This window comes from Podarcis liolepis (genome assembly GCF_965112155.1).
Source record: "Podarcis liolepis genome assembly, chromosome: 3".
NCBI classification, from domain to species: Eukaryota; Metazoa; Chordata; class Lepidosauria; order Squamata; family Lacertidae; genus Podarcis; species Podarcis liolepis.
The window spans coordinates 122982133-123007834 of record NC_139557.1 but is presented as its reverse complement, the minus strand read 5'-3'; the positions used below and the strand labels follow the sequence as shown (position 1 = coordinate 123007834).

The 25702-nt window shown below is 46.1% G+C and overlaps 1 protein-coding gene and 1 long non-coding RNA gene across 3 annotated transcripts in view; one reads left to right on the top strand and one right to left on the bottom strand.

Annotated features, from left to right (window-relative positions):
• FBXO16 (F-box protein 16) overlaps positions 1–25702 on the bottom strand; it is an 810609-nt gene that overhangs the window by 47981 nt on the left and 736926 nt on the right. The gene's annotated exons all lie outside the window — the stretch shown is intronic.
• LOC310702945 lies at positions 1586–6254 on the top strand. The gene is made up of 3 exons (XR_014523823.1): positions 1586–1903; positions 3067–3195; positions 5940–6254. It is a non-coding gene; the product is annotated as an uncharacterized lncRNA (long non-coding RNA).

Below are 25702 nucleotides of genomic sequence, written 5' to 3'. Positions count from 1 at the left end.
ATTATTATTATTATTATTATTATTATTATTATTATACCAGTGTGGTGTAGTGGTTAAGAGCGGTAGATTTGTAATCTGGGGAACTGGGTTCGCATCTCTGCTCCTCCACATGCAGCTGCTGGGTGACCTTGGGCTAGTCCCACTTCTCTGAAGTCTCTTAGCCCCACTCACCTCACAGAGTGTTTGTTGTGGGGGAGGAAGGGAAAGGAGAATGTTAGCCGCTTTGAGACTCCTTTGGGTAGTGATAAAGCGGGATATCAAATCCAAACTCTTCTTCTTCTTCTTCTTCTTCTTCTTCTTCTTCTTCTTCTTCGGTCATCTATGGACACCCCCTTCCTAAAGAAAACAGGGAAGCTGAGTCTGGAGTTCTCCAGACAATGTTACACTCAGAGAGGAATTTCAACACTTGAAAGGTTGGAGGGGCATGGAGAAAGAAGAAGTGGGCGATGAGGGAGAAGTAGGGATGGAGAGCCTTGTTGACAGGACCGGCCCAAGACATTTGAATACCTGAGGCAAACCACAAAATGGTGTTTTCCAACCCCCACCCACCCCCTACTGAGGGAAGAAGGGGTGAGTTAAAATCTACATTAGGAGCAAGTGGGAGTTCTGGAATCTTCGGGGCAGTTGGAAACTATGATTTTGCAAATCTGATGAAAAGACAGTTGTTAACGCCTCAGCTTACAAACTCTGCTAACCTGGAAGAATTACCTCAAGTTGAGAACTTTGCCCCAGGATGAGAATGGAAATGGTGTGCCGCCGCCGCCGCAGCAGCAAGAGGCCCCATCAGCGAAAGCACGCCTCTAGTTAAGAACAGTTTCTGGTTAAGAACGGACCTCCAGAACTAATTAAGTTCATAACTAGAGGTACCACTGTAATAATAATAGTAACATGATTGAGGGAGTTGGGGAGAGAGAGAGAAGAAATGATAGCCATATCTCTAAGTCTGTCATATAGAGGATGGAGCAGGTTTGTTTTCTCCCTGCTCCAGAGGGGAGGATCCCAAACAACAGATTAAATGGCAAGAAAGTAGATTCCAACTAAACATTAGGAATATCTGAGTTGTTCCACAGTGGAACGGACCCCTTCAGAAGATGATGGGCTCTCTCCATCGCAGGAGGATCTGAAGCAGAGCTTGGATGGGCACCAGTCAGAGATTCCTGCATTGCAGTAATAATAATAATAATAATAATAATAATAATAATAATAATAATAATAATAATAATAATTTATTATTTATACCCCGCCCATCTGGCTGAGTTTCCCCAGCCACTCTGGGCGGCTCCCAGTCAGTGTTAAAAACAGTACAGCGTTACATATTAAAAACTTCCCTGAACAGGGCCGCCTTAAGATGTCTTCTGAATGTCAGGTAATTATTTATCTCTTTGACATCTGATGGGAGGGTGTCCCACAGGGCGGGCGCCACTACCGAGAAGGCCCTCTGTCTGGTTCCCTGTAGACTCACTTCTCACAATGAGGGAACTGCCGGAAGGCCCTCGGCGCTGGATCTCAGTGTCCAGGCTGAATGATGGGGGTGGAGACGCTCCTTCAGGTACATAGGACCTTCAGGTATACAGGATCCTTCAGGTATTGCAGGGGTTGGACTAGATGACTCTTGGGGTACCTTCCAACGCTGAAACTCTATGAGTCTAAGATTTTGTGGTCTTTGGCTGGTCCTTGGCACATGCCCCTCAGAGCTTGCCACATCCATCCTGCAAACGACGGTTGGCATCCCACAAGATTTCATCAGTCCTCCAGCAACCTATAAGTAGGGGGACTTCTCTTCCCCAGTCAATTGCACCTCCACTTGGCTCCTGGTACCTCCATGATTCCCACCAACCTCCAGCCATGAAGATCTTCTGCCTCCTCTCTGTTGCCATCCTCTTCTTGATGCTCCTGGCTCCAGGTATGGCCTTCTTCTCAGCTGCTTCTTCTCTGAGCAGCTCCACAGTTCTCAACTTTATTCATTTTAAACCTGCCTCTGAATTTCTAGCTGCAGGGAACCCCAAAGGGATGGGTGGAGAATTCCTTTGCCCTTCTGTCCTCCTTGAGATCTTCCCAAATGGGGCATCTGGTCGGCCACTTGAAGAGCAATGTGTGTCCTTTGGCTCGATCCAGAAATCAGGCTCTTTCTATGATCCCACTGTAATACTAATCTTGCAACATGAAATATCATCCATAGGAATTGCTTTAAGATGTTTAATACAGTGGTACCTCAGGTTACATACGCTTCAGGTTACATACGCTTCAGGTTAAAGACTCCGCTAACCCAGAAATAGTGCTTCAGATTAAGAACTTTGCTTCAGGATGAAAACAAAAATTGGGCTCCGGCGGCGTGGCAGCAGCAGGAGGCCCCATTAAATAAAGTGGTGCTTCAGGTTAAGAACAGTTTCAGGTTAAATACGGACCTCCGGAAGGAATTAAGTACTTAACAAAGGGAAGCCAGTCTCTCTCTCCCCCCAAATAATTTTTTATTATTTTCTTAACACAGTCTTATACAATACATCAAACCACATATATACTTTTAGCTCTGCTGAGCTTGCAACTTCCCTTCTTCCCTTCAACAGGTATCCCTTATTCTCTTAAATCGCGTATTTTAGTATTCAACCTCTTATCTGTCTTTACATTGTAGCAGTTATTTCAGTCCTGCCAGTGTTTTTAAGGTTTTACAATTATCCTTTAGTTACACAGTAAATTTACTCCAACTTTCCTGGAATCTCTGATCATCCTGATCCCGAATCCTGCCAGTCAGCTTGGCTATCTCCGCATAGTTCATCATTTTCGTCTGCCACTCCGCAATGGTAGGGATTTCTTGTAGCCAGTCTCTCTGACGCAGCCTTCCTGACCACCTTGGCTCAGCTCTTTTGCTGAAGGTGCAGGCGGGAGGGAAAGGGTCTCTCTCTCCACCCCAGACCCTTTCCCTCCATTCATCCTGCACCAGCCTCCCCCAATGTGCCCCCCTCCAGGTTTCTTGCCTAGCAAGGTTACCAGGGAAGAAGAAGTGAAGGTGTAGAAGGTCAGTTCTGGGGGTGCAGGGCAGGCTTCAAATGGTTCTTTCTCCTCCCCCAGATTTCACCGGAGCCCAAAATCTCGATGAGAGATGTCGCCGTCTCAAGGGAAGCTGCCACTATCTTAGGTGCTGGAAAGGCAAAAAACAGATTGGTAGATGCACAGGAGTCAAAGTTTGCTGTCGTTAAGGTGAGTTAGATCAAGTTATAACTGTGTCTCAAAGAGAGACAGAGCCCCCAGTCACAACTCCTCCTAGCCTGGAAAGGAAACCCATCCTTTGCAACGGCTGGAGGGTAAGGGGTTAAGTGTTCTGCTCAAATTTGTCCTCTCCTGGGGTTGCTGACAGTTAAAATAGAATTAAATAAACCAGATTAGATCAAATCTAGGCTGTCAGGTGCCACAAGAAAGCTGCAGAGATAGCGCAGGATAGTACGCACCCCGGAAATGATCTCTTTCAGCTTCTGCCTTCTGGAAGAAGGTACAGGGTTATAAAGACCAGGACTAGCCGCCTGAGAAACAGTTTCTACGCAAATGCAATTCTGGTTCTAAATGCAACATAAGGAGTCTCTATAGTATATTGTATTTTAAAAATGGGGTTTCAGAGTTTTTAGGGGGGTTTGAATGTTTTATGTAGATTTTCAATTTCGTTGTTCCGTATGGGACAATGACAATAAAGATATTGTATCGTATCGTAAAAGTGTAGATGAGATTGCGAAGGCCAAAGTGCACTAAGGTCTCCCTTAGAATCATAGAATAGAATTGTAGACTTGGAGGGGACCCAAGGGGTTCATCCTGTCCACCTCCATGCAATGCAATTCAGGCCTTCTGCTAAATATTGGAGCTGAGGGTGTCAGGGGGAGTGGGGGTGCTACCACAACAATTCAGCCTGAACTGCTTCAGAAATCTGAACGTGGCTCATCACACATTGAGACTGAGTCTGCATCTGAATAATAATAATAATAATAATAATAATAATAATAATAATAATAATAATAATAATAATAATAATAATTTATTTATACACTCTGGGCAACTCTGGAGGGCGGCACTGCGAGACGAGGTCTTTTCTGTGGTGGCTCCGAGTTTTTGAAATGCTGTTCCCCAGAAGGCCAGTTCTGCTCATTTAGGTGCCAGGAAAATACATTCCTCTTCTCCCAAGCCTTCGGCTATGAAAAAAACTATTGTCAATAATAATAATAATAATAATAATAATAATAATAATAATAATAATAATAAATTTATTATTTATACCCCACCCATCTGACTGGGTTTCCCCAGCCACTCTTGGCGGCTTCCAACAAAACACTAAAATACACTAAAATAACCTATTAAACATTAAAAGCTTCCCTAAAGAGGGCTGCCTCCAGATGTCTTCTAAAAGTCTGGTAGTTGTTGTTCTCTTTGACATCTGCTGGAAGGGCGTTCCACAGGGCGGGCGCCACTACCGAGAAGGCCCTCTGCCTGGTTTCCTGTAGCTTTGCTTCTCACATTGAGGGAACCGCCAGAAGGCCCTCGGTGCTGGACCTCAGTGTCCGGGCAGAATGATGGAGGTGGAGATGCTCCTTCAGTTATACTGGGCCAAGGCCGTTTAGGGCTTTCAAGGTCAGCCCCAACACTTTGAATTGTGCTCGGAAATGTCCTGGGAGCCAATGTAGGTCTTTCAAGACCAGTGTTATGTGGTCTCCCAGTCACCAGTCTAGCTGCCGCATTCTGTATTAGTTGTAGTTTCTGGGTCACCTTCAAAGGTAGCCCCATGTAGAGCGCATTGCAGTAGTCTAAGCGGGAGATAACTAGAGCATGCACCACTCTGGCGAGGCAGTCCGCAGGCAGATAGGGTCTCATCCTGCCTACCAGATGGAGCTGGTAGACAGCTGCCCTGGACACAGAAGTGACCTGCGCCTCCATGGACAGCTGTGAGTCCAGAATGACTCCCAGGCTGCGCACCTGCTCCTTCAGGGGCACAGTTGCCCCATTCAGGACCAGGGAGTCCTCCACATCTGCCCGCCTCCTGTCCCCCCAAAACAGTACTTCTGTCTTGTCAGGATTCAACCTCACTACCTACCTGCTCCAGTTCCTCTATTACAGAAACATAGGTTTGCAGAATTGGAGGGGATGTCAGGTAAAGCATTCCTGACAGATGGCCCTCCAAGGAAAGAGAGTCCACCATCTCCTGATGGAGACTGTTCCTCTATCTATCAGCTCTTACCATCAGAAATTCCTTCCAGAGGTTTAATAGGAATCTCCTTCCAGAGCCTTTCATTGAGTCCTCCAATGTACTGCCTTCTGTCCTTCCCTTCCCACAGAATGTCTCCATCATAAGGTCCCAATCCCATCTCATGCTGCCAGAATTCAAAGTATTAGCCATTAGTCACTAACCAGATCCTGAAAACTATTGCATGTCTGTTAGATTCTCTCCACCTGCTCAGTTCCATGTTCCAGGTCATGGTTTTGAGAATGCCCCTGCCCTTGTAGTACTTTCTCTCCAGGAGCTGAGAAAAGAGAACTCCAAAAGCAAGCAGACCAAGCTTTGGCAACCCTTAAGATTAAGAGTCTCATGTTCTACCAACTGAGGACTACAACTCCCAGCAGCCCCAGGCTACAAGGTCATGTGATGATCATAGCTGTCAACCTTCCCTTTTTTGCGGGAAATTTCCTTATTCCCGCTGCTTCCTGCTGCTATCCCAGATTCTTAGATATCCCGTAGACTGCCCCCGGGACAGGTGATGCTGCTGATCCCTTATTTTCAAATCTGAAAGTTGACAGCTATGGTGATGAGGGGTGTAGATAGGAGGGCTTGAGGTCAGGAATGAGACACCCCCAAAACACCCCACCCACATTTAGCCGGAGGTCTGCAACAAACCCTCCGTGTCACTGGTTTGGGTTTTCAGAACCACCACCAACACCCATTTTAACAGTGTTTCCTCCTCTCACAGGGGGGTAACTCTGCAGATCTCCAGTCAAGACCTCTGGTGAAAGGAAGACCACCCTGCTCTCCTCTGATGTGCAGCTGCCTCGACTGCACCCCCATCTCTGCTGGGGAAGAAACCGCTTTGCTTGGTGCTGCTGAAGGCAATGCTGGGAAGGAGTCAAGAGGGAGCCGTCCTGTCTGCCTGTCTACTCATGAGTAAGCCCACTGTGGCCTGTGGGGCCTGACTCCTTAGTAAGTGGGCTCGGGATTGGAGCTAGGATTTGGTTTTCCTGCAAAAATGCTTTAGCTTCTTCTTTTTAATAAATGCAAGCATTGGAAACCTTTGTGTTGGTCCATTTTGTGAAAACGTGTGCTGGGTCTTGTTTTCTGTTGGACTCTAATATATAATGTGTGAAACACTTAAATGCAAAAAGACAGAGAGGCCAAGACAGGACATGTGGTTAGGATTCCATGGAGATTCCTCCATGTGTCCAATATCCTGAAATAGGGCAGGGGAAGGTCTGAGCTCCTGCCAACCTCCTTGGTTGTTCTGATAGTGGCCAACCAGATGCCCACAAACAGGACCACAGCCCAAGAGTGCTCCATCTTCCCACAGTCTCCTGCCATGACAATGGAGGGAGAACAAAGGCGTTGTGATGTGCAGCCAGAGGTATCTTCCACGTTGTCTGGAGAACCCCTAGGATCCCCATCCCTGTCTTATAGAATTATGGATTTGTACAGTTGGAAGGGACACACAGGGTCATCTAGTCAGGTCCCCTGCAATGCAGGAATCTCAGCTGAAGCATCCACAAACAGATGGCCATCCAACCTCTGCTTAAAAACCTCCAAGGAAGGAGAAACCACAACCTCCTGAGGGAGACTGTTCCACTGTCAAATACAGTGGTACCTCAGGTCAAGTACTTAATTCGTTCCGGAGGTCCGTACTTAACCTGAAACTGTTCTTCACCTGAAGCACCACTTTAGCTAATGGTGCCTCTTGCTGCTGCCGTGCTGCCGGAGCACGATTTCTGTTCTCCTCCTGAAGCAAAGTTCTTAACCCGAGGTACTATTTCTGGGTTAGCAGAGTATGTAACCTGAAGCGTATGTAACCTGAAGCGTATGTAACCCGAGGTACCACTGTAGCTGTTACTGTCAGAAAGTTTTTCCAAATGTTTAGTCAGAATCTCCTTTCTTGTAAGTTGAAGACATTGGTTTGGGCCCTGGAGCAGCAGAAAACAAGCTTGCTCGGAGCAATGGATCCAAACTACAAGAAAGAAGATTCCACCTAAACATCAGGAAGAACTTCCTGACAGTAAGAGCTGTTCGACAGTGGAATTTGCTGCCAAGGAGTGTGGTGGAGTCTCCTTCTTTGGAGGTCTTTAAGCAGAGGCTTGACAACCATATGTCAGGAGTGCTCTGATGGTGTTTCCTGCTTGGCAGGGGGTTGGACTTGATGGCCCTTGTGGTCTCTTCCAACTCTATGATTCTATGATTCTATGATTCTATGATTCTATGATTCTATGATTCTATGGTTGTATGGTTGTATGGTTCTATGGTTCTATGGTTCTATGGTTCTATGATCTTCTGTGTGAAAGCCCTTGAGATATTTGAATTTGAAGGTGGCTATTATATCTTCTCAAGGAAAGGTGGACCTTTTCTGTGATGGAACGATGTCCGCAGGGTGGTTTGGGGGTTTGTTTTGAAGATGGCTATCATATCTTCTTAAGGAAAGATGGGTTGGAAGCTGCCCGAACCTTGTGGTCATCCCTGGACAGGTGAGGCCCTTCAGGTGAGTTCTTCTACCCCATCATCTGGGTGACACTCACAAAACTCTCAAGATTTGATGCATGTGGTGCTCTCCTCCCCCTCCTTTCTTGCTTCTATTTCATTATACCTAATTTCCTCAGGGATCCCCTCTCCCCACGTGACCCTACAGAGACTCTGGAATCATCATCTGAGGCCATTCTTTGTGTTCCTCCTCCACAAGATGTCCAGAGGGTGTCAACAGAAGTATAGGCATTTTCTGTGATTGAATGATGCCCCTAGTGTGGTTTGGGGGGACATTGGTTTGTTTGTTTGTTTGTTTGTCTGTTTGTTTGTATGTATGTTTGTTTATGACACATTTTGTGTTTTGTTTTTTTATAATTTTTTTTATTAGGTTTTAACAATAGAAGAAAAAATACAGGGACAGGGACAAAAAAAAGATATAAAAACACACAATACATACTACAAAATGCAACAATACAGACATTAAGCACAAAAATACAAAAATACATTCATTAAAAAACTAATAATAAAAAGAAAAAACACATATACAAAAAACACAAAAATTCCCTCTTTCTTATTTTATATCTTAAATTCACTTATTTTCCTGACTTCCTCACATCTCCCATTCTTGTATCCCTTTTAAAGGTTGGTTCAGCAAATTCAAGTGGAAGAAGATTGGGGGAAATTTAAAATTTATTTGCAGAAATACTGTAAAATTTCTGAATGTTGATGACATTGAAATGAATTGTGGAGGCTCTAGTAACAAGATAAAAATTTAAGATTAAACCAACAATTAGATAAATTAAGGGCACATTTTGTGTTTTTTATCTTGTACTGTATTTTTATTTTGTGAACTGCCCCAAAATCTACGATTGATGGGTGGTATACAAATCAGAATCAGAATCTTAATCATACCACCATGGACTAAAATACAATATTTAATGTAAGCCAATAACTTTACTGGACTGACCACAGGTCACCAAAAAATAACCAAGCTTTTGAGTTCCGCAGAATGCTTCTTTGGGCTGGATCATAAGCAAATGAGGCAGTGGCTTGGGGTGTGTGTGAAAATCTGGTCTAGGTTTAAAAGGAAGAAGAAGTGTCAGATCGCTTGATATAGATGTTGCTTGGATAAGAACTCAGGATCTGACCTGTTATGTACTGAGTTGAATAGGATCCAAACTGCAGCAGTCTGATTGGTCCTAGAACAATAGGATCCAAATTGCAGCAGTCGGATTGGTCCTAGAACAATAGGATTCAGAATGCAGCAGTCTGATTGGTCCAAGAACAATGTAGCAGTATGATTGGTTGGCAGGAACCACCCAATCATGCTCCAGATATAAGTGAATCCACAACCTGATTGGCTTACAGTAGAATTCCAGAATTAACCAATCATGTGCAGCCCATTGTGTAAATAATGTATATAAAGCAGATACTTTGAGGGGACATTCATTCATTCCTCCTCACCACTATGAGCTGAATAAAGAGCATGAAATCACTTTGCGACTCTGAGTATATTTCATGACCCCTGACCATTGGCCACTGGTGGGAGTTGCATCTGGAAGGTAAAGCTTCCCAGACATGACTTGATACTGGAGATTCCAGGTTTCATGCTGGGGGGAGCACAACAGCTCGTTCCCCATATTTGAAAGGATCAGCTACAGCCGTTCCCTAGATCCAGCTCTGGCCATAAATGAAACACTGTCAGGTTCCTGGTGGCCAAAGGTATGAAAGAGAAACACTGTCATATTTATGAATGGCAAACATGGAAGTTTATTGTACACAGAGGAGTAGAAATGTCGGTTTTTGTCCCTGCCCCAAAGGAGGGGGGTGGCGTCCTGGGACACAGGCCCACGTCTGACATCGGAAGCTGTCTTCCATCCATTGGTCCATCAAGCTCAGTGATCTCAGCAGGGTTCCCAGCAGGGGTCTCTCCCAGCCCTGCCTGTTTTAAAAGGAGGAATGACGAGGGTACAACTCACTCACATGCTCCTTGTAGGTTGGGGCAGCTCTTGGTTAGGACAATAAACAGAGGAAAGGTAGATGAGATTGCAAAGCCCCAACCAGGCCTCCCAAAGTGCACAGCTCAGAACTGCAGAACTGTAGCACTGGAAGTAACCCCAAAGGGTCATCTACTCCAACCCCAGGCAAGGTTCAAATCACAACTAAAGAATCCTTGATGAATGGCCATCAAACCTTTGCTTAAAAGATCCCAAGGAAAGAGATTCCTTCTAGTAGCACCTTAAAGACCAACTAAGTTAGTTCTTGGTATGAGCTTTCGTGTGCATGCACACTTCTTCAGATACACAGGTATATCTGTGTATCTGAAGAAGTGTGCATGCACACGAAAGCTCATACCAAGAACTAACTTAGTTGGTCTTTAAGGTGCTACTAGAAGGAATATTTTTTATTTTGACTATGGCAGACCAACACGGCTACCTATCTGTAACTGGAACCAAGGAAGGAGAGTCCACCACCTTCTGGGGTAGATCATTCCTCTGTTGAACAACTCTTACCCTCCCTCAGAAAGTCCTTCTTTAGTCTGAATCTTGCTTTGTGTCTTACCCTCCAAAACAGGAGAGAAAAAGTCTCCTCTCCTTTTCCAGGCTAAACATACCCAGCTCCCTCTACTGTTCTGGAACCCATTTTCTTCAGCCCTGGGCACCATAAACATTTCCATATAACTCACCTCAACGGCAACAAAGTTTGTCTCTCGAACACCATCCAATTCCTCTTTCCTTGATGCCGCAGCTGAAATACTTGCATCTCCCTCCCCTACGGACACATTGCGGTTCAAAATTTTGGGCTTCGGTGAAATCTGGAAGGGGGAAAAAGCCCTTTGAAGCCTGCTTTGCCCCTCCCCCCAAGGCCTGGCCTTCTGCACTTTCCACACCTTCCCCAAAGGCCCCGCTGCCTGGGATATCAGGGGGGCACCAGGTTGGGGACAGCTGGTGCAGGAGGAATGCAGGGAAAGGGTCTGGGCTGGAGAGTGAGATCATTCCCCTCCCACCTGAAGCTTTAGCAGATGGTCTAAGCCAGGCATGTCGAACTCCCAAGCGACTGTGATCCACTCTCAGTATAAAAAAAATGGCAGTGATCTACCCATTGTTGTCCAGCTTCTTTTAGGGGGGAGATCACGATTGACCTGTTGGACATGCCTGATTTAAGCCAAGGCGGAAGGGAAAGCGTGTCAGAGCCACTGGAGAGAAATGCCCCCTTGCCCAGGAAACTGGCTCACTCTCTGCCCCACTGCAAAGATGAAAGATTTTAAAGCAGCCACTTATTTAGATTAGATTCCATGTTTTAGGATTAGCATGGCAAGAAGATCATAAGGAGAGACTGGCTGCTGGTTCAGGCCAAAGGGGCCCCATCTAGTCCCTCTTCTTGCAGGGGCAACCAGATGACCCATTGGGGAAGCTCTCAAGGAGGACAGAGGGCAAGGGAACCCAACGCTCATCCCTTATGGATTCCCTGCAAGTAAACATTCAGAGGCAGGTTTAAAATGAGGAAAGCTGAGAGATGTGAAGTTCGGAGAATAAATGTCTGAGAAGAAGGCCATACCTGGAGCCACCAACAGCAGGAGGTGGAAGATCTTCATGGCTGGAGGTTGGTGGGAATCCTGGAGATATCAGAAGCCAAATGGAAGTGCAATTGACTGGGGACAGAGAGCTCCCTCTACTTATAGGTGCCTGGAGGACTGTTGAAATCTTGTGGGATGCCAACCCTTGTTTGCAGGATGGATGCTGCAATCTCTGAGGGTCATGTGCCAAGGACCAGCCAAAGACCAAGGTTGTGTTGCTATGATGATATTGATGTGCTCCTGCCCCCTGCAGTTTTAAAACTGAAATATACTCGGAGTCGATTGTGGATTTCATGCTCTTTATTCAGCTCAGAGTAGTGAGGAATGGAAGTTCCCCTGAAAGGTCTGCTTTATATACATTATTTACACAATGGGCCCCACGTGATTGGCTAATTATGGGATTCTCCTGTAGGCCAATCAGGTTGCAGATTCACTTCCACCCAGAGTTGGATTGGGTGGCTCCTGCGGAACAATCATACTGCTGCATTCTGGATCCTATTGTTCTAGGACCAATCAGACTGCTGCAGTTTGGATCCTATTCAACTCAGTACATAACAAAAATGATGACATTTGCTCTCTCGGCGGCCCTCCTCTCTCTTTTTCTAGTCATTGGTGGTGCCAACTCTGATATGCTAATTCATATGGGATCCACCCCAGCTCCCTCCTCAACTGGTCTCCCTTCACCCATATCAGACCAACCTCCCCTCCCTCCCTCCCTACCTCACCCACTCCTTCCACTCACAGCTTGCCCCCGAGCCCTTCCCCCTCCTCTCACGATTCACCCCAACCTTCCCCCCTCTTTCCAGGGAGGTGGGTGCTTCACCCAGTGGCTTTCTCAAACGCTCTGTGAGGTTCCTCTCCCCTCTTCTCCCTGCCAAGGAAAGTGGATTGCAAAAAGTTTCCTCCCTCTCTCAGAACCCCAGGACTTGGGGACAACCAATGCAGCTGAATGGCGGAAGCTTCAGGACAGAGAAAGGGACGTCCTTCTCCCCCCGGTTCATCTATGGAACTCACCCCCATGCCGGAAGACTTTGAGGCTCGGCTGCCAGTGCGCAACGCCATCCTCCAATATAGAGGAGAGCTGATTTATCCTGCCATTCTGAGCCATTCTTTTGAGATGGTAAATGCCTTAGTTCTTTAAACCACTTCACAGGTCTACCCTATTCATACTGTACATAAAATATCCCCTTAAAACAGGATTTGAAGCTTTCTCCGAGATACATCCTTCTGCAGAGCAATATTTGGGGTCAATAAGACTCAACATGGCTTCTGGATTGCTCTCCTGCACTCTTCCAGACATGGAGGGCAACCAAAATGGTCCAAGGCCTGGAAACGATGCCTTATGAGGAACGGCTAAGGGAGCTGGGCATGTTTAGCCTGGAGAAGAGGAGGTTAAGGGGTGATATGATAGCCATGTTCAAATATATAAAAGGATGTCACATAGAGGAGGGAGAAAGGTTGTTTTCTGCTGCTCCAGAGAAGCGGACACGGAGCAATGGATCCAAACTACAAGAAAGAAGATTCCACCTAAACATTAGGAAGAACTTCCTGACAGTAAGAGTTGTTCGACAGTGGAATTTGCTGCCAAGGAGTGTGGTGGAGTCTCCTTCTTTGGAGGTCTTTAAGCAGAGGCTTGACAACCATATGTCAGGAGTGCTCTGATGGTGTTTCCTGCTTGGCAGGGGGTTGGGCTCGATGGCCCTTGTGGTCTCTTCCAACTCTATGATTCTATGATTCTATGATTCTATGATTCTACTTATATGTGTGTGTGCTTACCTTGTGCACTTAGGAACATTCGTTTTATTTATGACACCTTTGAATTCTTACGACCCTGTTTATGGGAGATGGAATTCCAAACAATCTCCTTCCTTAAGTTTCTGAAGGCTGCCTTTGCAAAGGGCAGCTGACACCAAGCCCAGAATGCTCAGAGCTAGGGGCAGAGGAAGCTGGGCAGTTATGAGCTCTCAGACCTACAAAGGGATCCATCCCCTGAGAAAAAGCAACATCAACAATGGGAGTAGGGAGAGGTCCTTGAGCTACTGCAGTCCTGAGTCATTTCAGCCTTTGTAGGTCAAAACCAGCACTTTCAATTGGGTCCAATTCAAAGTTCTTTAGCTTGGACTAGAAGACCCACAGGGACCATTCCAACTTTACAGTTCTGGATTCTCTAATTTTGCTCCCTTTTGACCTGGAAGGGGATGTGTTTAGCATTGCTTCCCTGGAGTGGAAGACCAGGATTTTAATTCCCACCTAGCCATGAAGCTCACTGGGTGACCCTGGGCCAGTCAATATCTTTCAGCCTAGCCTACCTCATAGGATTGTTGCCAGGAAGGTGTGCAAAGGAGGGGGACCAAGATTAGCCATATGAGGAATGGTTGATGGAGCTGGGTAGGTTTAGCCTGGAGAAGAGGAGACTGAGAGGAGATATGAGAGCCATCTTCAAATATCTTAAGGGCTGTCACGTGAAAGATGGAGCAAGCTAGTTTTCTCCTTCTCTGGAAGGTAGGCTCCAAATCAATGGATTCAAGTCCCATGAATGGAGATTCCGACTGAACTCTGGGAAGATCTTTTTGAAGGAAAGATAATGGACTCCCTCAGAAGGTGGTGGACCCTCCTTCAGTGGAGAATTTTAAGCAGAGATAGGATCGCCACCTGTCAGAGATTCTTTAACTTGGACCAGTTGACCCTCAGGCTACCTTCCAACTCTATAATTCTAGGATTCTCTGATAATAATTGCAATCTTGCTCCATTTTGACCTGGAAGGGGATGTGTCTAGCACTGATTCTCCCCGCTCCCACCAACTGCCCCCTCAACCTCCTTCAGATCTGGGCCAATTTCCAATTCCAGTGTGTAGCACAGAAGCACCTGCTAGTACTCCAGAAACAAAGAAAAAATCACAACATGGAGAGGAACAGGCAGAGCCCCCACCCCAACCCAGCGTCCCTTTTCATAGAAGGCACCACCACACAGAGGTTTCCAATGCAAGCATTTATTGAAAGGAAAAGCTAAAGCAAATGAGCAGGCGTATCCAATCCTAAACCCAGTTACAAAGATGCCAGCCTCACTGAGCACAGCAGGACTTGCTCTGGAGTAAACAGGCAGAAAGGATTGGGCAGGGATGGATCCTTCCCAGGAGTGCCCTCAGCAGCAGCAGCAGCAGCAGTGAGCAGAGAGGTTTCTGCAGAGGTGCAGTCAAGGCAGCTGCATCTCCAGAGAAGAAGCGGGATGGTCTTCCTTTCATCAGAGGTGAAGCGTGATGGGTCTCCTGTAGAGTTAAATGAAAAAGAGAGGAAACACCATGAATATTGGTGGGAGGGTGCTTAAAACAGGCCAGGGACCCCCCTGAAGACCAAAGAGCCAAATGCTATCGGAATTGGGGTTTCACATGGTGGAGGAGTGGGGTTCAGCTCAAACTTTCTGCTGGATGTTCAGAAGTCAGGAGAGGTCACCATCCCAAAACCAAACGGCTCCATGCACTTTCTGGAGCTGATGGGAGATATCCTCCAAAACATCTGGTGGCCACCTGGTTGACCAAGGCTGATCTCCAAGTGGCTCCCAATGTCAACAGCGTCCAAACTCAAGGTCCAAACTCAAAACAATGAATTTGGCATTTGGGAGAATCTAGCAAGCGCCACCCCTCCACTCCGTGGCTGTTAAGGGTCAAATACAGGGGGGAGAAGCAGAGCTGTAACTCTCAGGCCTTTGGGGTCGTGTCTCTTTGAGATGCCACAGACGTATTTCCAGACACAGGTATGGTTTTGCCTATAACTCACCTTAGCTGCGCTTGCAGCAACGCCTGTCTCCCGAACACTTCCCAATCTCTTTCTCGCCTTTGTTGCAGGTTTTTCTGCAGCTGCCCCCATTGTTCTGGCAATCCTGGGTGGGACGCTGAGCTCCGGTGAAATCTGTAAGGGAAAGCGAAGAGAAAAGCAAACTAAGAGAGGGAGAACAGGTACCAAGGAGAGGATCTACCTGAGAAGGCTGCTCCACTTCCAGGACTGGCCTTCTACACCTTCCATCCTTTGTTCCTCAACAATCCTGCAAGCCAGGACATCTGGAGGGCACCAGGTTGGGGGAGGCTGGTGCAGGATGAATGCAGGGAAGGGGTCTGGGATGGAGAGTGAGCCGCTCCCCCTCCCACCTGCGCCTTCAGCAGGAGGTTTGAGCCAAGGTGGTTGAAAACCTTTGTCAGAGTCACTGGCTTCCCTGGGGGCCACTAGCAACCTTGGAGAGAGAAGTTCTCTTGCCCAGGAAACTGGCCCACTCTCTTCCCCACTACAAAGCTGATTGCACTGAAATGTGTTATTACAGATTTTATAGCAACAGCTTCTTTGGATCAGATTCCATATTTTAGGCTTGGAATGGCAATCAGATCCCAAGAGCTTGGCTGCTGGATCAGGCCAAAGGGGACTCATCAACCTGGTCTCACAGTGGCCAATCAGATGCCCCATTTGGGAAGCTCTCAAGGGCAACAGGGGGCAAGAGAATTCCCCACCCATCCCTTTGGGAATCTTTGCAAGTGGTATTCAGAGGCAGGTTTTAAAAGCTGTGGAGCTCAGAGAAGAATCATCTGAGAAGAAGGCCATACCTGGAGCCACCAGCATCAGGAGGAGGAAGGCGAGAGAGAGGAGGCAGAAGATCTTCATGGCTGGAGGTTGGTGGGAGTTCTGGAGATGCCTGAAGCCAAGTGGAAGAGCAGTTGTCTGGGGAAGGAGAGGTCCCCCTACTTATAGGTGGATGGAGGACTGATGAAACCTTGTGGGAAGCCAAATGTCTTTCACAGCATAGATGTCACAATCCCTGTGGGGCAGAAGAAGATGAGAATTGCTGTCTGGATTTTAGTAATGCTCTTGTGCAAAACCACATACGGAAGAATGACCACAAACCAGGCTAGTGTCACTGACTGACAAAGAGAAGCAGAGAGAGTTGTTTCTGAAACTATGGCATTGGAGAATTAATTTCCCAGCTATGCATTGAGTTTACCATGAAGTTAATAGAGGAAAAGCACATTCTTGGAGGAGAGGGCTATCAGGGCTCCTGGCCCCCAGGGCTCTCTTTTCCCTCCACTGCTTCAGTCTCTGAACTCCAGTTGCTCACTATCACAAGTGAGTCCATGACTGTTTCCCATATGTGTGTTTCTGGTAGCCTTCTTATTACCATTTGACTCTTGTAGGCTGCTGGTCTGATCCAGCAGGGATCTCCTTATACCCTTTGCAGAGTTAAAGTTTCTTCAGATAATACATTTGTAAAAGATCCTTCACAGCACACAGATGACTTTGAAAGGTTGTTCCTTGTGAGTTATCAATGGTACCCCGCTGTGTGGTTTCGGGTACCCATGGCGCGACTGGACACCAGCCTTGGAAAACTCAACGAAGAGACAATTTGGAAGGATGATTCTGTTCTGGTTCACTTTCTGTTGTGGAAAGTGCAAATTAGCTGGGCAGTCCTTTAATTGCCAACTGAATTTAGTGTCCCCCATTTCCCTGGCAAAAACACAAAGAGGACCTCACTGGCAAGCAATCCATTGAAGAACGAAAGTGTGATTTTTAAGCATCCTTTTGAGGTCATTCCTTTTCTTTTCCATATTTGGAGTACAAATAGTGGGGGGAGGGGAGAAGAGACATATCTTCTTCTTTGACACCTGAAGGTGTTAAAAAAGAGAGAGAGGTTATACCTGTATAACCTCTGTATAACCTATATACGACGGCCCGTGTTTTTTTAAAAATGAGCAAGGTCCTAACCAAAGAAGAATGGTAGCTTAAGCTAGTGGAATATGCGGCAGCTTGCAGATCTAACGTACAGAATAAGAGAACAAGAAAACATTAGTTTAAAGAAGATTGGAAAATATTTATTGACTATATGAGAGGAAATTGTGTGCACTTGAAAACGTTGGCTGCATTAAGATAAATTCAACAGTGTAAGTAAGTTTTGATGGATGTAATAATAAAATACTGAATGGTTTAGTTTATATAAAATATACTGGGATTTATGCTATGCAAAATGAACCATGGATAGAGAAGAAGGGAAGTCACTGATATTCTCTCTAGCACACTCTCTGCATTCCTGTCATTCTCACAGTGAGGTGGAGATGATAAACTACCCTTCACAGCTCTCTGGGAAGAATGCGAGCCTCTCTTTTGTTGGCTGCTTCTCTACTCCTCTGGAGCTCTTATACCTTGGGCAGTAGTGTTCATGACACATGTGAGGCTGGTGGGAGTTTTTGCACTTCTATACTGCTTGTTTGTCACAACAGCCTCTCATTGGTTTACAAAGGAGAGTGTGAGCTTGTGGGAGAGAGCAAGGGGTGCTGGACTAGACAGGCCTTTGGGCTGGTCTGTTTCAGGGCTCTTCTCATGCAAAGTCCTTCAGAGCCACATCTCATACCATCATTTCCACCTGGGCTTTCCCTCCACCATCTGCAACTCAATGGCTTGTCTCCAAATTCACAAATTGACTTCCGATTCCTCTCCTCTCCCTGGACAGTGGTGAGGAAACCATCTCTGACCCAAGAACCACCTGGAATCTGATCTGGAGAGTCATTCCAATCTTTAGAGCAGGTTTTGAGGTGCCTGGGGGGAGTCTTCAGGAGAGAGGAGGAAATGTCCTATACCAAGTAGAAATCTCTTGCCTGAACAGGACAGCAGCCTTGGAAACCACCCAATCATTCCAGCCCCTAACTGTCCCATTGCCCTTCCAAGCCCTCAATCAGACTCCATATCCATTTTTCCAAAGAAAGGGCAGGTTTAACTCTCTTTTTCCGAATGGTCTGAATGTGTGTGCTGTTTGCATTTTACTTGTGGTGCTGAAGCAACACTTTGTTTTGATATTGTTAGCAATGGCAGGCATTGGTATGAAATTGTGTGCACTGTTGTGAATTTATGTGTCCGTGGGAGAGAGATGGGGGCTCAAAAGCGAGGGTCACAGTCTCATGTTATTCTGGGGGAGGAGTATTACTGCAATATCGTGAGCTGTTCGTCTGTGCTGTGTACTGTCCTGTGAAACTTCCAGGGCATCTGCTGATCTTTTGGAACCTACACAGACATGGGACGTCTTCAGCATCCTTTCCTGAGAGGCTGAAGTGCAAGATGCCGCAGGCAAGGTGGGGAGCCTGTGGTCTCACCGCTGAGTTCTGTTTCCTCACCATGTCTGGCTCCAAGTCAGACAAATATTGCTCCATGATCATCAAATGTCCACAGGCAGCAAAGGTGTGTGAAGTAACAGGCAGCTGCTTCCGTGAAACACAGTGGAATTGGGAATTGGCCCAGATCAGAAGGAGGTGGGGGGGGGAGGTTGGTGAGAGTTGGGGACAGCAATGCCAGGTCAAAATGGAGCAAAATGGCATTTATTGTAGAATCCTGGAATTGTAGAGTTGGAAGGAACCCCGAGAGTCATCTAGTCCAAACTTAAGAATCCCTGACAGGTGGACATTGAATCTCTGCTTAAAGGGCTTCACTGAAGGAGAGTCCACCACCTTTGTTTTTTGGCTTTCCTGTTATATCTCATCGTCAACACATACTATGTTTCAGTCATACATAAATTCATAAGAAAAAGATAAAAGTAAAGGTAAAGGACCTCTGACAGTTAAGTGCAATCACAAACGACTCTGGGGTTGTGACGCTCATCTCACTTTACTGGCCGAGGGAGCCGGTGTTTGTCCGCAGACAGTTTTTCTGGGTCATGTGGCCAGCAGGACTAAGCCATTTCTGGTGAAACCAGAGCAGTGCACGGAAACGCCATTTACCTTTCCGCCGGAGCGGTACCTATTTATCTACTTGCACTTTGACGTGCTTTTGAACTGCTAGGTTGGCAGGAGCAGGGACCGAGCAATGGGAGCTCACCCCGTCGCGGGGATTCGAACCGCCGACCTTCCGATTGGCAAGCCCAAGTCTCAGTGGTTTACACCATAATGCCACTCACATCCCCCAGAAAATATACTGCTGAGTATTTTTGCAGCCTGTTATGATTATTTTCTTGTTCTAATATTTTTCCATAGATAATATCCAGTCCTCTTTCCGTCTTCCCCCTTTGGTCCGCATCCCAACAGTGACTTCAAGATAGCCGCTCTCACTTTCTGCCATACTTGACATTTCCTTTCTTCGTTTTCTTGGGTGGGAACTGGTGGAGGCTGTCTGGGAAGTCCCTTGGGCTGTGCTCACCCTCCCCTCCAGGAATTGGTCTAATCCTCTCTTAAAATCCTCCAGTTTTGGGGACATCACTACATCTTGGACAAGCCAGTGGGAATTTGTGACACTGGTCCTGAAAGCAATGCAATGGCTGGCAGTGAACTACAGGGACCAATTTAGGGTGTTGGAATGAGCAGGCTCAAAAGTGCCCCTAAATAAGCATGCTTGTAACCAAAACACCTGGGAACCACACACACCTAACTCTGGAAATATAGTCAAAATAAAAAAATTCCTTCCAGTAGCACCTTAAAGACCAACTAAGTTAGTTCTTGGCGTGAGCTTTCGTGTGCATGCACACTTCTTCAGACTATGGCAGACCAACACGGCTACCTATCTGTATCTGGAAATATACTCATTCCCATTTATAAAACGCATGCCCTGCTTTATTCTGTCCACAAAATATTTGCTCAAAGGATAGAAGCAACATCGATCCAACCACTAAAATACAGAACAATCTGAAAACAGAAGCAAAAACGAGAGCATTGGCCAATTTGGTCAATTTTGGTTTCTTCCAGTGTCTCCTTTTCCAAGCTGCAGCTGAGTTTTTCCATTTCAGTTTGCTTTTAAGAACAACACACTCCCCAAGAAAACTCATCAGCATTTCTGTGTGGTTTTCTCCCGATAACATGTCTGTATGTAATTTTGCCTGATCTGCAGATTTTGGCAGGGCAATTTCCCTGGATGAAATTCACTTTCACATGCTGTTTCCATGAATATATATGGGAACATCAGAGACACCCTTCGCCCTGGCTGTGCTTGGTTGGGCAATGACACTCTGATCACTGTAATGCCAAGGCTGTCGAGCAGCTGAATGAGTGGGGCAGGTTGGGTGTGGGGACAGGTGGTAGAAACACAGGTGTTTCATTATGGGAGGTAAGGTGGATTCATAGAGGAGTTTGATGGGGACATCGGGTGAAGCTGAGTGTCTTGAAAGGACCTTTTCATTCAGCTTATAGTTAAACTACGGAACTCACTTCAACAAGAGGCAGTGATGACCAGCCAGTTGCATGGCTTTAAAAGCAGATTGGACAAACTCATGACTTGGTCTGCCTTTCAATGGCAACTTGCCATGATGGCTTCTTCCTGCCTCTTCCTGGAAATGGCACTTAGGGCCACAGTTGTGACCAGCAGCCACCCGTATCCTACAGGGAAGGCCTTTTCAAACCCATCTAAGGTGGCAGCTACCACTATGTCTGAAGGAGCAAAGTAAATACTTTAAGAGTGTGCTGTGAAGGACCTCTTTTACAAATGCATCATCTGAATTAATTTTAACTATGCAAAGGGCATTAGAAGAACTTTGCTGGATCAGGCCAATGGCCTACAAGATTCAAGTATCTTGTTCTCACAGGAATAACCAGAAGCCAACGGAAACAAAATTTGGGAGCAACAGCAACCCCCTTGCTTCTGATTCTGAGAACTGGAGTTCAGAGACCAACAACGGAGGGAGAACGTAGCCACGATGGCCAGTAGCCCGGATAGCGCTCTCCTCCAAGAAATAAAATATCTGTAATCTCAATGCATTCTTGGAAAATTCCTTCAAGAAGGAATTGGGCACCATTTTAGAAACAACCCAATTCCCTCTCTTTGCCGGTCATTCTTCCATATATGGTTTTGCACAAGAACATTACTGAAATCCGGACTGCTCTTCTCATCTTCTTCTGTCCTGCAGGGCTTGCAACATCTATCCTGTAAAAGGCATTTGGCTTCCCACAGGGTTTCAACAGTCCTCCATCCACCTATAAATAGGGGGACCTCTTCCACTTGGCTCCTGGTACCTCCAGGATTCCCACCAACCTCCAGCCATGAAGATCTTCTGCCTCCTCTCTGTTGTCGTCCTCCTCTTGATGCTCCTGGCTCCAGGTATGGAGATCTTCCCTGTTTCTTTAACTTTTCACCTTTATTATTTTATTCACATAATATACACTCTTTACAACAAACAACTCCAAAACAAACATACAACTCCAAAATAAAATCACATTTAACAAAACCATGTCTCATGTTTTCATTTACACTGATCTCCTCTCCAATAACTTTACTTGATATTTCTTGCTGCTTTCTGCTTTCCTTATAGAATCTTTATGAAGATTTAAATATCTTAAATCCTATACCAATCTCTAACAATTTCAATTAATCCCGTCACCTCCTTCCCCCATAACCCAGTACTTCCCTCCACCTGCGTGTGATCTTCTTTGTCTACTATTTTTGTTATTGTTTCATTATTCACTTTATTTGTTATTCCATCCTTAATATATTATTATCCAATCTCCTCTCGCCTTTTAAACTTTTGCATATTGATTTTTCAGCTCCAGCACAGACTTTTTTCATGCCTTCCTTAACGCATTCCCACTCTTTATTAATTTTTTGATTAGAGTATCCTCTAATTGATGCTGTTAATTTTGCCATCTCCGCAAATTCAAGAAATTTCATTCTCCATTCTAATAATTCTGGTATTTTATCAGTTTTCTCAGATTCTCTACAATTCTCTGCTTTATTCCTTTTAAACCTGTGAATCCCACCTGCAGGGAATCCCAAAGGGATGGGTGGAGAATTCCTTTGCCCCTCTGTCCTCCTTGAGAACTTCCCAAACGGGGCATCTGGTCGGTCACTTGAAGAGCAATGTGTGTCCTTTGGCTCGATCCAGAAATCAGGCTCTTTCTATGATCTCACTGTAATACTAATCTTGCAACATGAAATATCATCCATAGGAATTGCTTTAAGATGTTAAATTACATTTCAGTACATTCAGTACATTCAGGTTTGCAGTGGGGAAAGGAGTGGGCCAGTTACCTGGGCAAGGGGGCTTCTCTCTCCAAGGTTGCCAGTGACCCCAAAGGGTAGCCAGTCTCTCTCCCCCCCCCCAATAAATTTTTATTATTTTCTTAACACAGCCTTATACAATACATCAAACCACATATATACTTTTAGCTCTGCCGAGCTTGCAACTTCCCTCCTTCCCTTCAACAGGTATCCCTTATTCTCTTAAATCGCGTATTTTAGTATTCAACCTCTTATCTCTCTTTACATTGTAGGAGTTATTTCAGTCCTGCCAGTGTTTTTAAGGTTTTATAATTATCCTTTAGTTACACAGTAAATTTACTCCAAATTTCCTGGAATCTCTGATCATCCTGATCCTGAATTCTGCCAGTCAGCTTGGCTAACTCCACATAGTTCATCATTTTCGTCTGCCACTCCGCAATGGTAGGGATTTCTTGTAGCCAGTCTCTCTGATGCAGCCTTCCTGACCACCTTGGCTCAGCTCTTTTGCTGAAGGTGCAGGCGGGAGGGGAAGGGTCTCTCTCTCCACCCCAGACCCTTTCCCTGCATTCATCCTGCACCAGCCTCCCCCAATGTGGCCCCCTCCAGGTTTCTTGCCCTGCAGGGTTATCAGGGAAGAAGAGCTGAAGGTGCAGAAGTGTGGGAATGTTCAGGGATGCAGGAGAGGATATATTGTCTGATAATAGCCTTTCCAACTTGTGTTAACAAGTTCCACAATTTAGCTGAGTAACATTCCCCTTTTAAAACTTGCAGCGGATGCGTTTGCTCAGGCTCAGTAAAGCCTCTATAATAACTGTTCTGGTATTTTCCCCTTATTCCCTCATAAAAGATAAGACACGACACAGTCTTCTATAAAAGTATAAAAAGAGTTTACTCACTCACATTCTGTTCACGATTGGATCCCAGAAGGCAGACTTAACTTAGAAAAGTAACATATCCCTGGAAACTATCTCATAAGGAGACAGTCCCTTTGTCCTCTCTTGGCTGGAAGCCAAGAGAGCATCTTTGGCTAAGCAGATGTTGCTTCTTCGATGCATGTAGTCAAAGAGAGAGAGATGGCTGCTCTGCCCTGTGCTTTTGTCGTTACCTGCACAGGTGAGGCCACACCCACCTCTAGTCACATACAGAGGAAGTCTGTCCCAGCCCAGGAGGAAACAGGAAGTTTACCTGCTGGCTGGACAAACATTCCTCCCCATGTGTAAGCATGTTCACTCTAGGAATGTTGCACTTGACTGCTCTTGTGTTTCACATCCCACAAGAAGGTCAGTTCTGGGGGTGCAGAGCTGGCTTCAAATGGTTCTTTTTCCTCCCCCAGATTTCACTGGAGCCCAAAATGCCAATGAAGCATGTCGCCTTGCCGGCGGGAGCTGCCATTATTTTAGGTGCTGGAAAGGCAAAACAGAAATTGCTAAATGCACAGGAAGCAAGGTTTGTTGCCGTTAAGGTGAGTTAGGTCAAATTATAACTGTGTCTCAAAGAGAGACGACCCCAAAGTTACAGCTCCATTTCCACCCACAGTCACAATATAATAATAATAATAATAATAATAATAATAATAATAATAATAATTTTTATTTATGTCCCGCCCTTCCCTGCCAGAGCCGGGCTCAGGGCAGCTAACACCAATAAAATCACAGTAAAAACATAATAGCGGGGAAAGAGACGGGGTGGGGGAGGAAAAGGGAAAAAACACAATTTAAAATACAGGTTAAAATGCAATTTAAAATGCAGCTTCATTTTAAAGTAGCTGATAAATCAAGACCATAAGGGGAGGGAAACAAAAGGGTCAGACTGAGTCCAAACCAAAGGCCAGGCGGAACAGCTCTGTCTTGCAGGCCCTGCGGAAAGATGTCAAGTCCCGCAGGGCCCTGGTCTCTTGGGACAGAGCGTTCCACCACGTTGGGGCCAGTGCTGAAGAGGCCCTGCCCTAGTTGAAAACAATCTAACCTCCTTGAGGCTCAGGACCTCCCAAGTGTTGTTATTTGTGGACCTTAAGGTTCTCCTCGGGGCATACCAGGAGAGGCGGCCCTGTAGGTACGTGGGTCCTAGGCCGCATAGGCCTTTAAAGGTCAAAACCAGCACCTTAAACCTGACCCTGGACTCCACTGGGAGCCACTGCAATTTCTCTTAGCCTGGAAAGGAAACCCATCTTTGGCTGACCACTTCCTCAGATACCAAAGGCAACCCGCGTGAAGCATCTCTGTGAAGGTTGTTTTTGTATCAAAGAACTGTAGAGTTGGAAGGGAACCCACACAGTCTGCAATGGCTGGAAGGGGAAGGGTTAAGTGTCCTGCTCAAATTTGTCATGGCTTATCTGGATCTACACTGCGTACCTGCTCCTGTTCCTCTGTTAAAGAAACATAGGCTGATAGAATGGTAGAGATGGAAGGGACTCCAAGGGTCATCTAGTCTAACCCCCTGCAATGTAGGAATCTCAGCTAAAGAGTCCATGACAGATGGCCATCAAACCTGTGCTTGAAAACTCCAAGAAAGTCCACAACCTCCTGAAGGAGACCGTTTCACTTTCATTCAACTCTTACCATCTGAAAATTCTTTGTGATGTTTAGCTGCAATCTCCTTCCAGAGCCTTTCATCAAGTCCTCCCAAATACTGCCTTCTGTCCGTCCCTTCCCACACAATGTCTCCATCATAAGGTCCCAATCCAATCTCATGCTGCCAGCATTCAAAGTATTACCCATCAGAACTTGCCTTTATGTTGGGGAGTGACCAACCAGCTCCTGAAAACAATTTCAGGTGTGTTAGATTCTCTCCACCTGCTCAGTTCCATGTTCCAGGTTATGGTTTTGAGAATGCCCCTGCCCTTGTAGTACTTTCTTTCCAGGAGCTGAGAAAAGAGAACTCCCAAAGCAAGCAGGCTAACCTTTGGCAACCCTGACATTAAGAGTCTCATGTTCTACCAACTGAGGACTACAACTCCCAGCAGCCCCAGGCTACAAGGTCATGTGATGATGGGTGTAGATGGGAGGGCTTGTGGTCAGGATGCAGACACCCCCTTCCCCAACACATCCCACATTTAGCCGGAGGTCTGAAACAAACCCTCTGTGTGCAATTAGAACTCTGACAACAGCAGCTCTTCTGCCTCCCAGTTGGAGTCACTGGTTCAGGTTTTCAGAACCACCACCACCACCCATTTCAACAGTGTTTCCTCTTCTCACAGGTGGGTAATTTTGCAGATCTCCGGTGCAAGACCTCTGGTGAAAGGAAGACCACCCTGCTCTCCTCTGATGTGCAGCTGCCTCGACTGCACCCCCATCTCTGCTGGGGAAGAAACCGCTTTGCTTGATGCTGCTGAAGATGATGCTGGGAAGGAGTCAAGAGAGAGCCGTCCTGTCTGCCTGTCTACTCATGAGTAAGCCCCACTGGGGCCAGTGGGCCCTGACTCCTTAGTAGATGGGCTCAGGATTGGAGCTTGGATTTGGTTTGCCTGCAAAAATGCTTTATCTTTTCTTTTTAATAAATGCA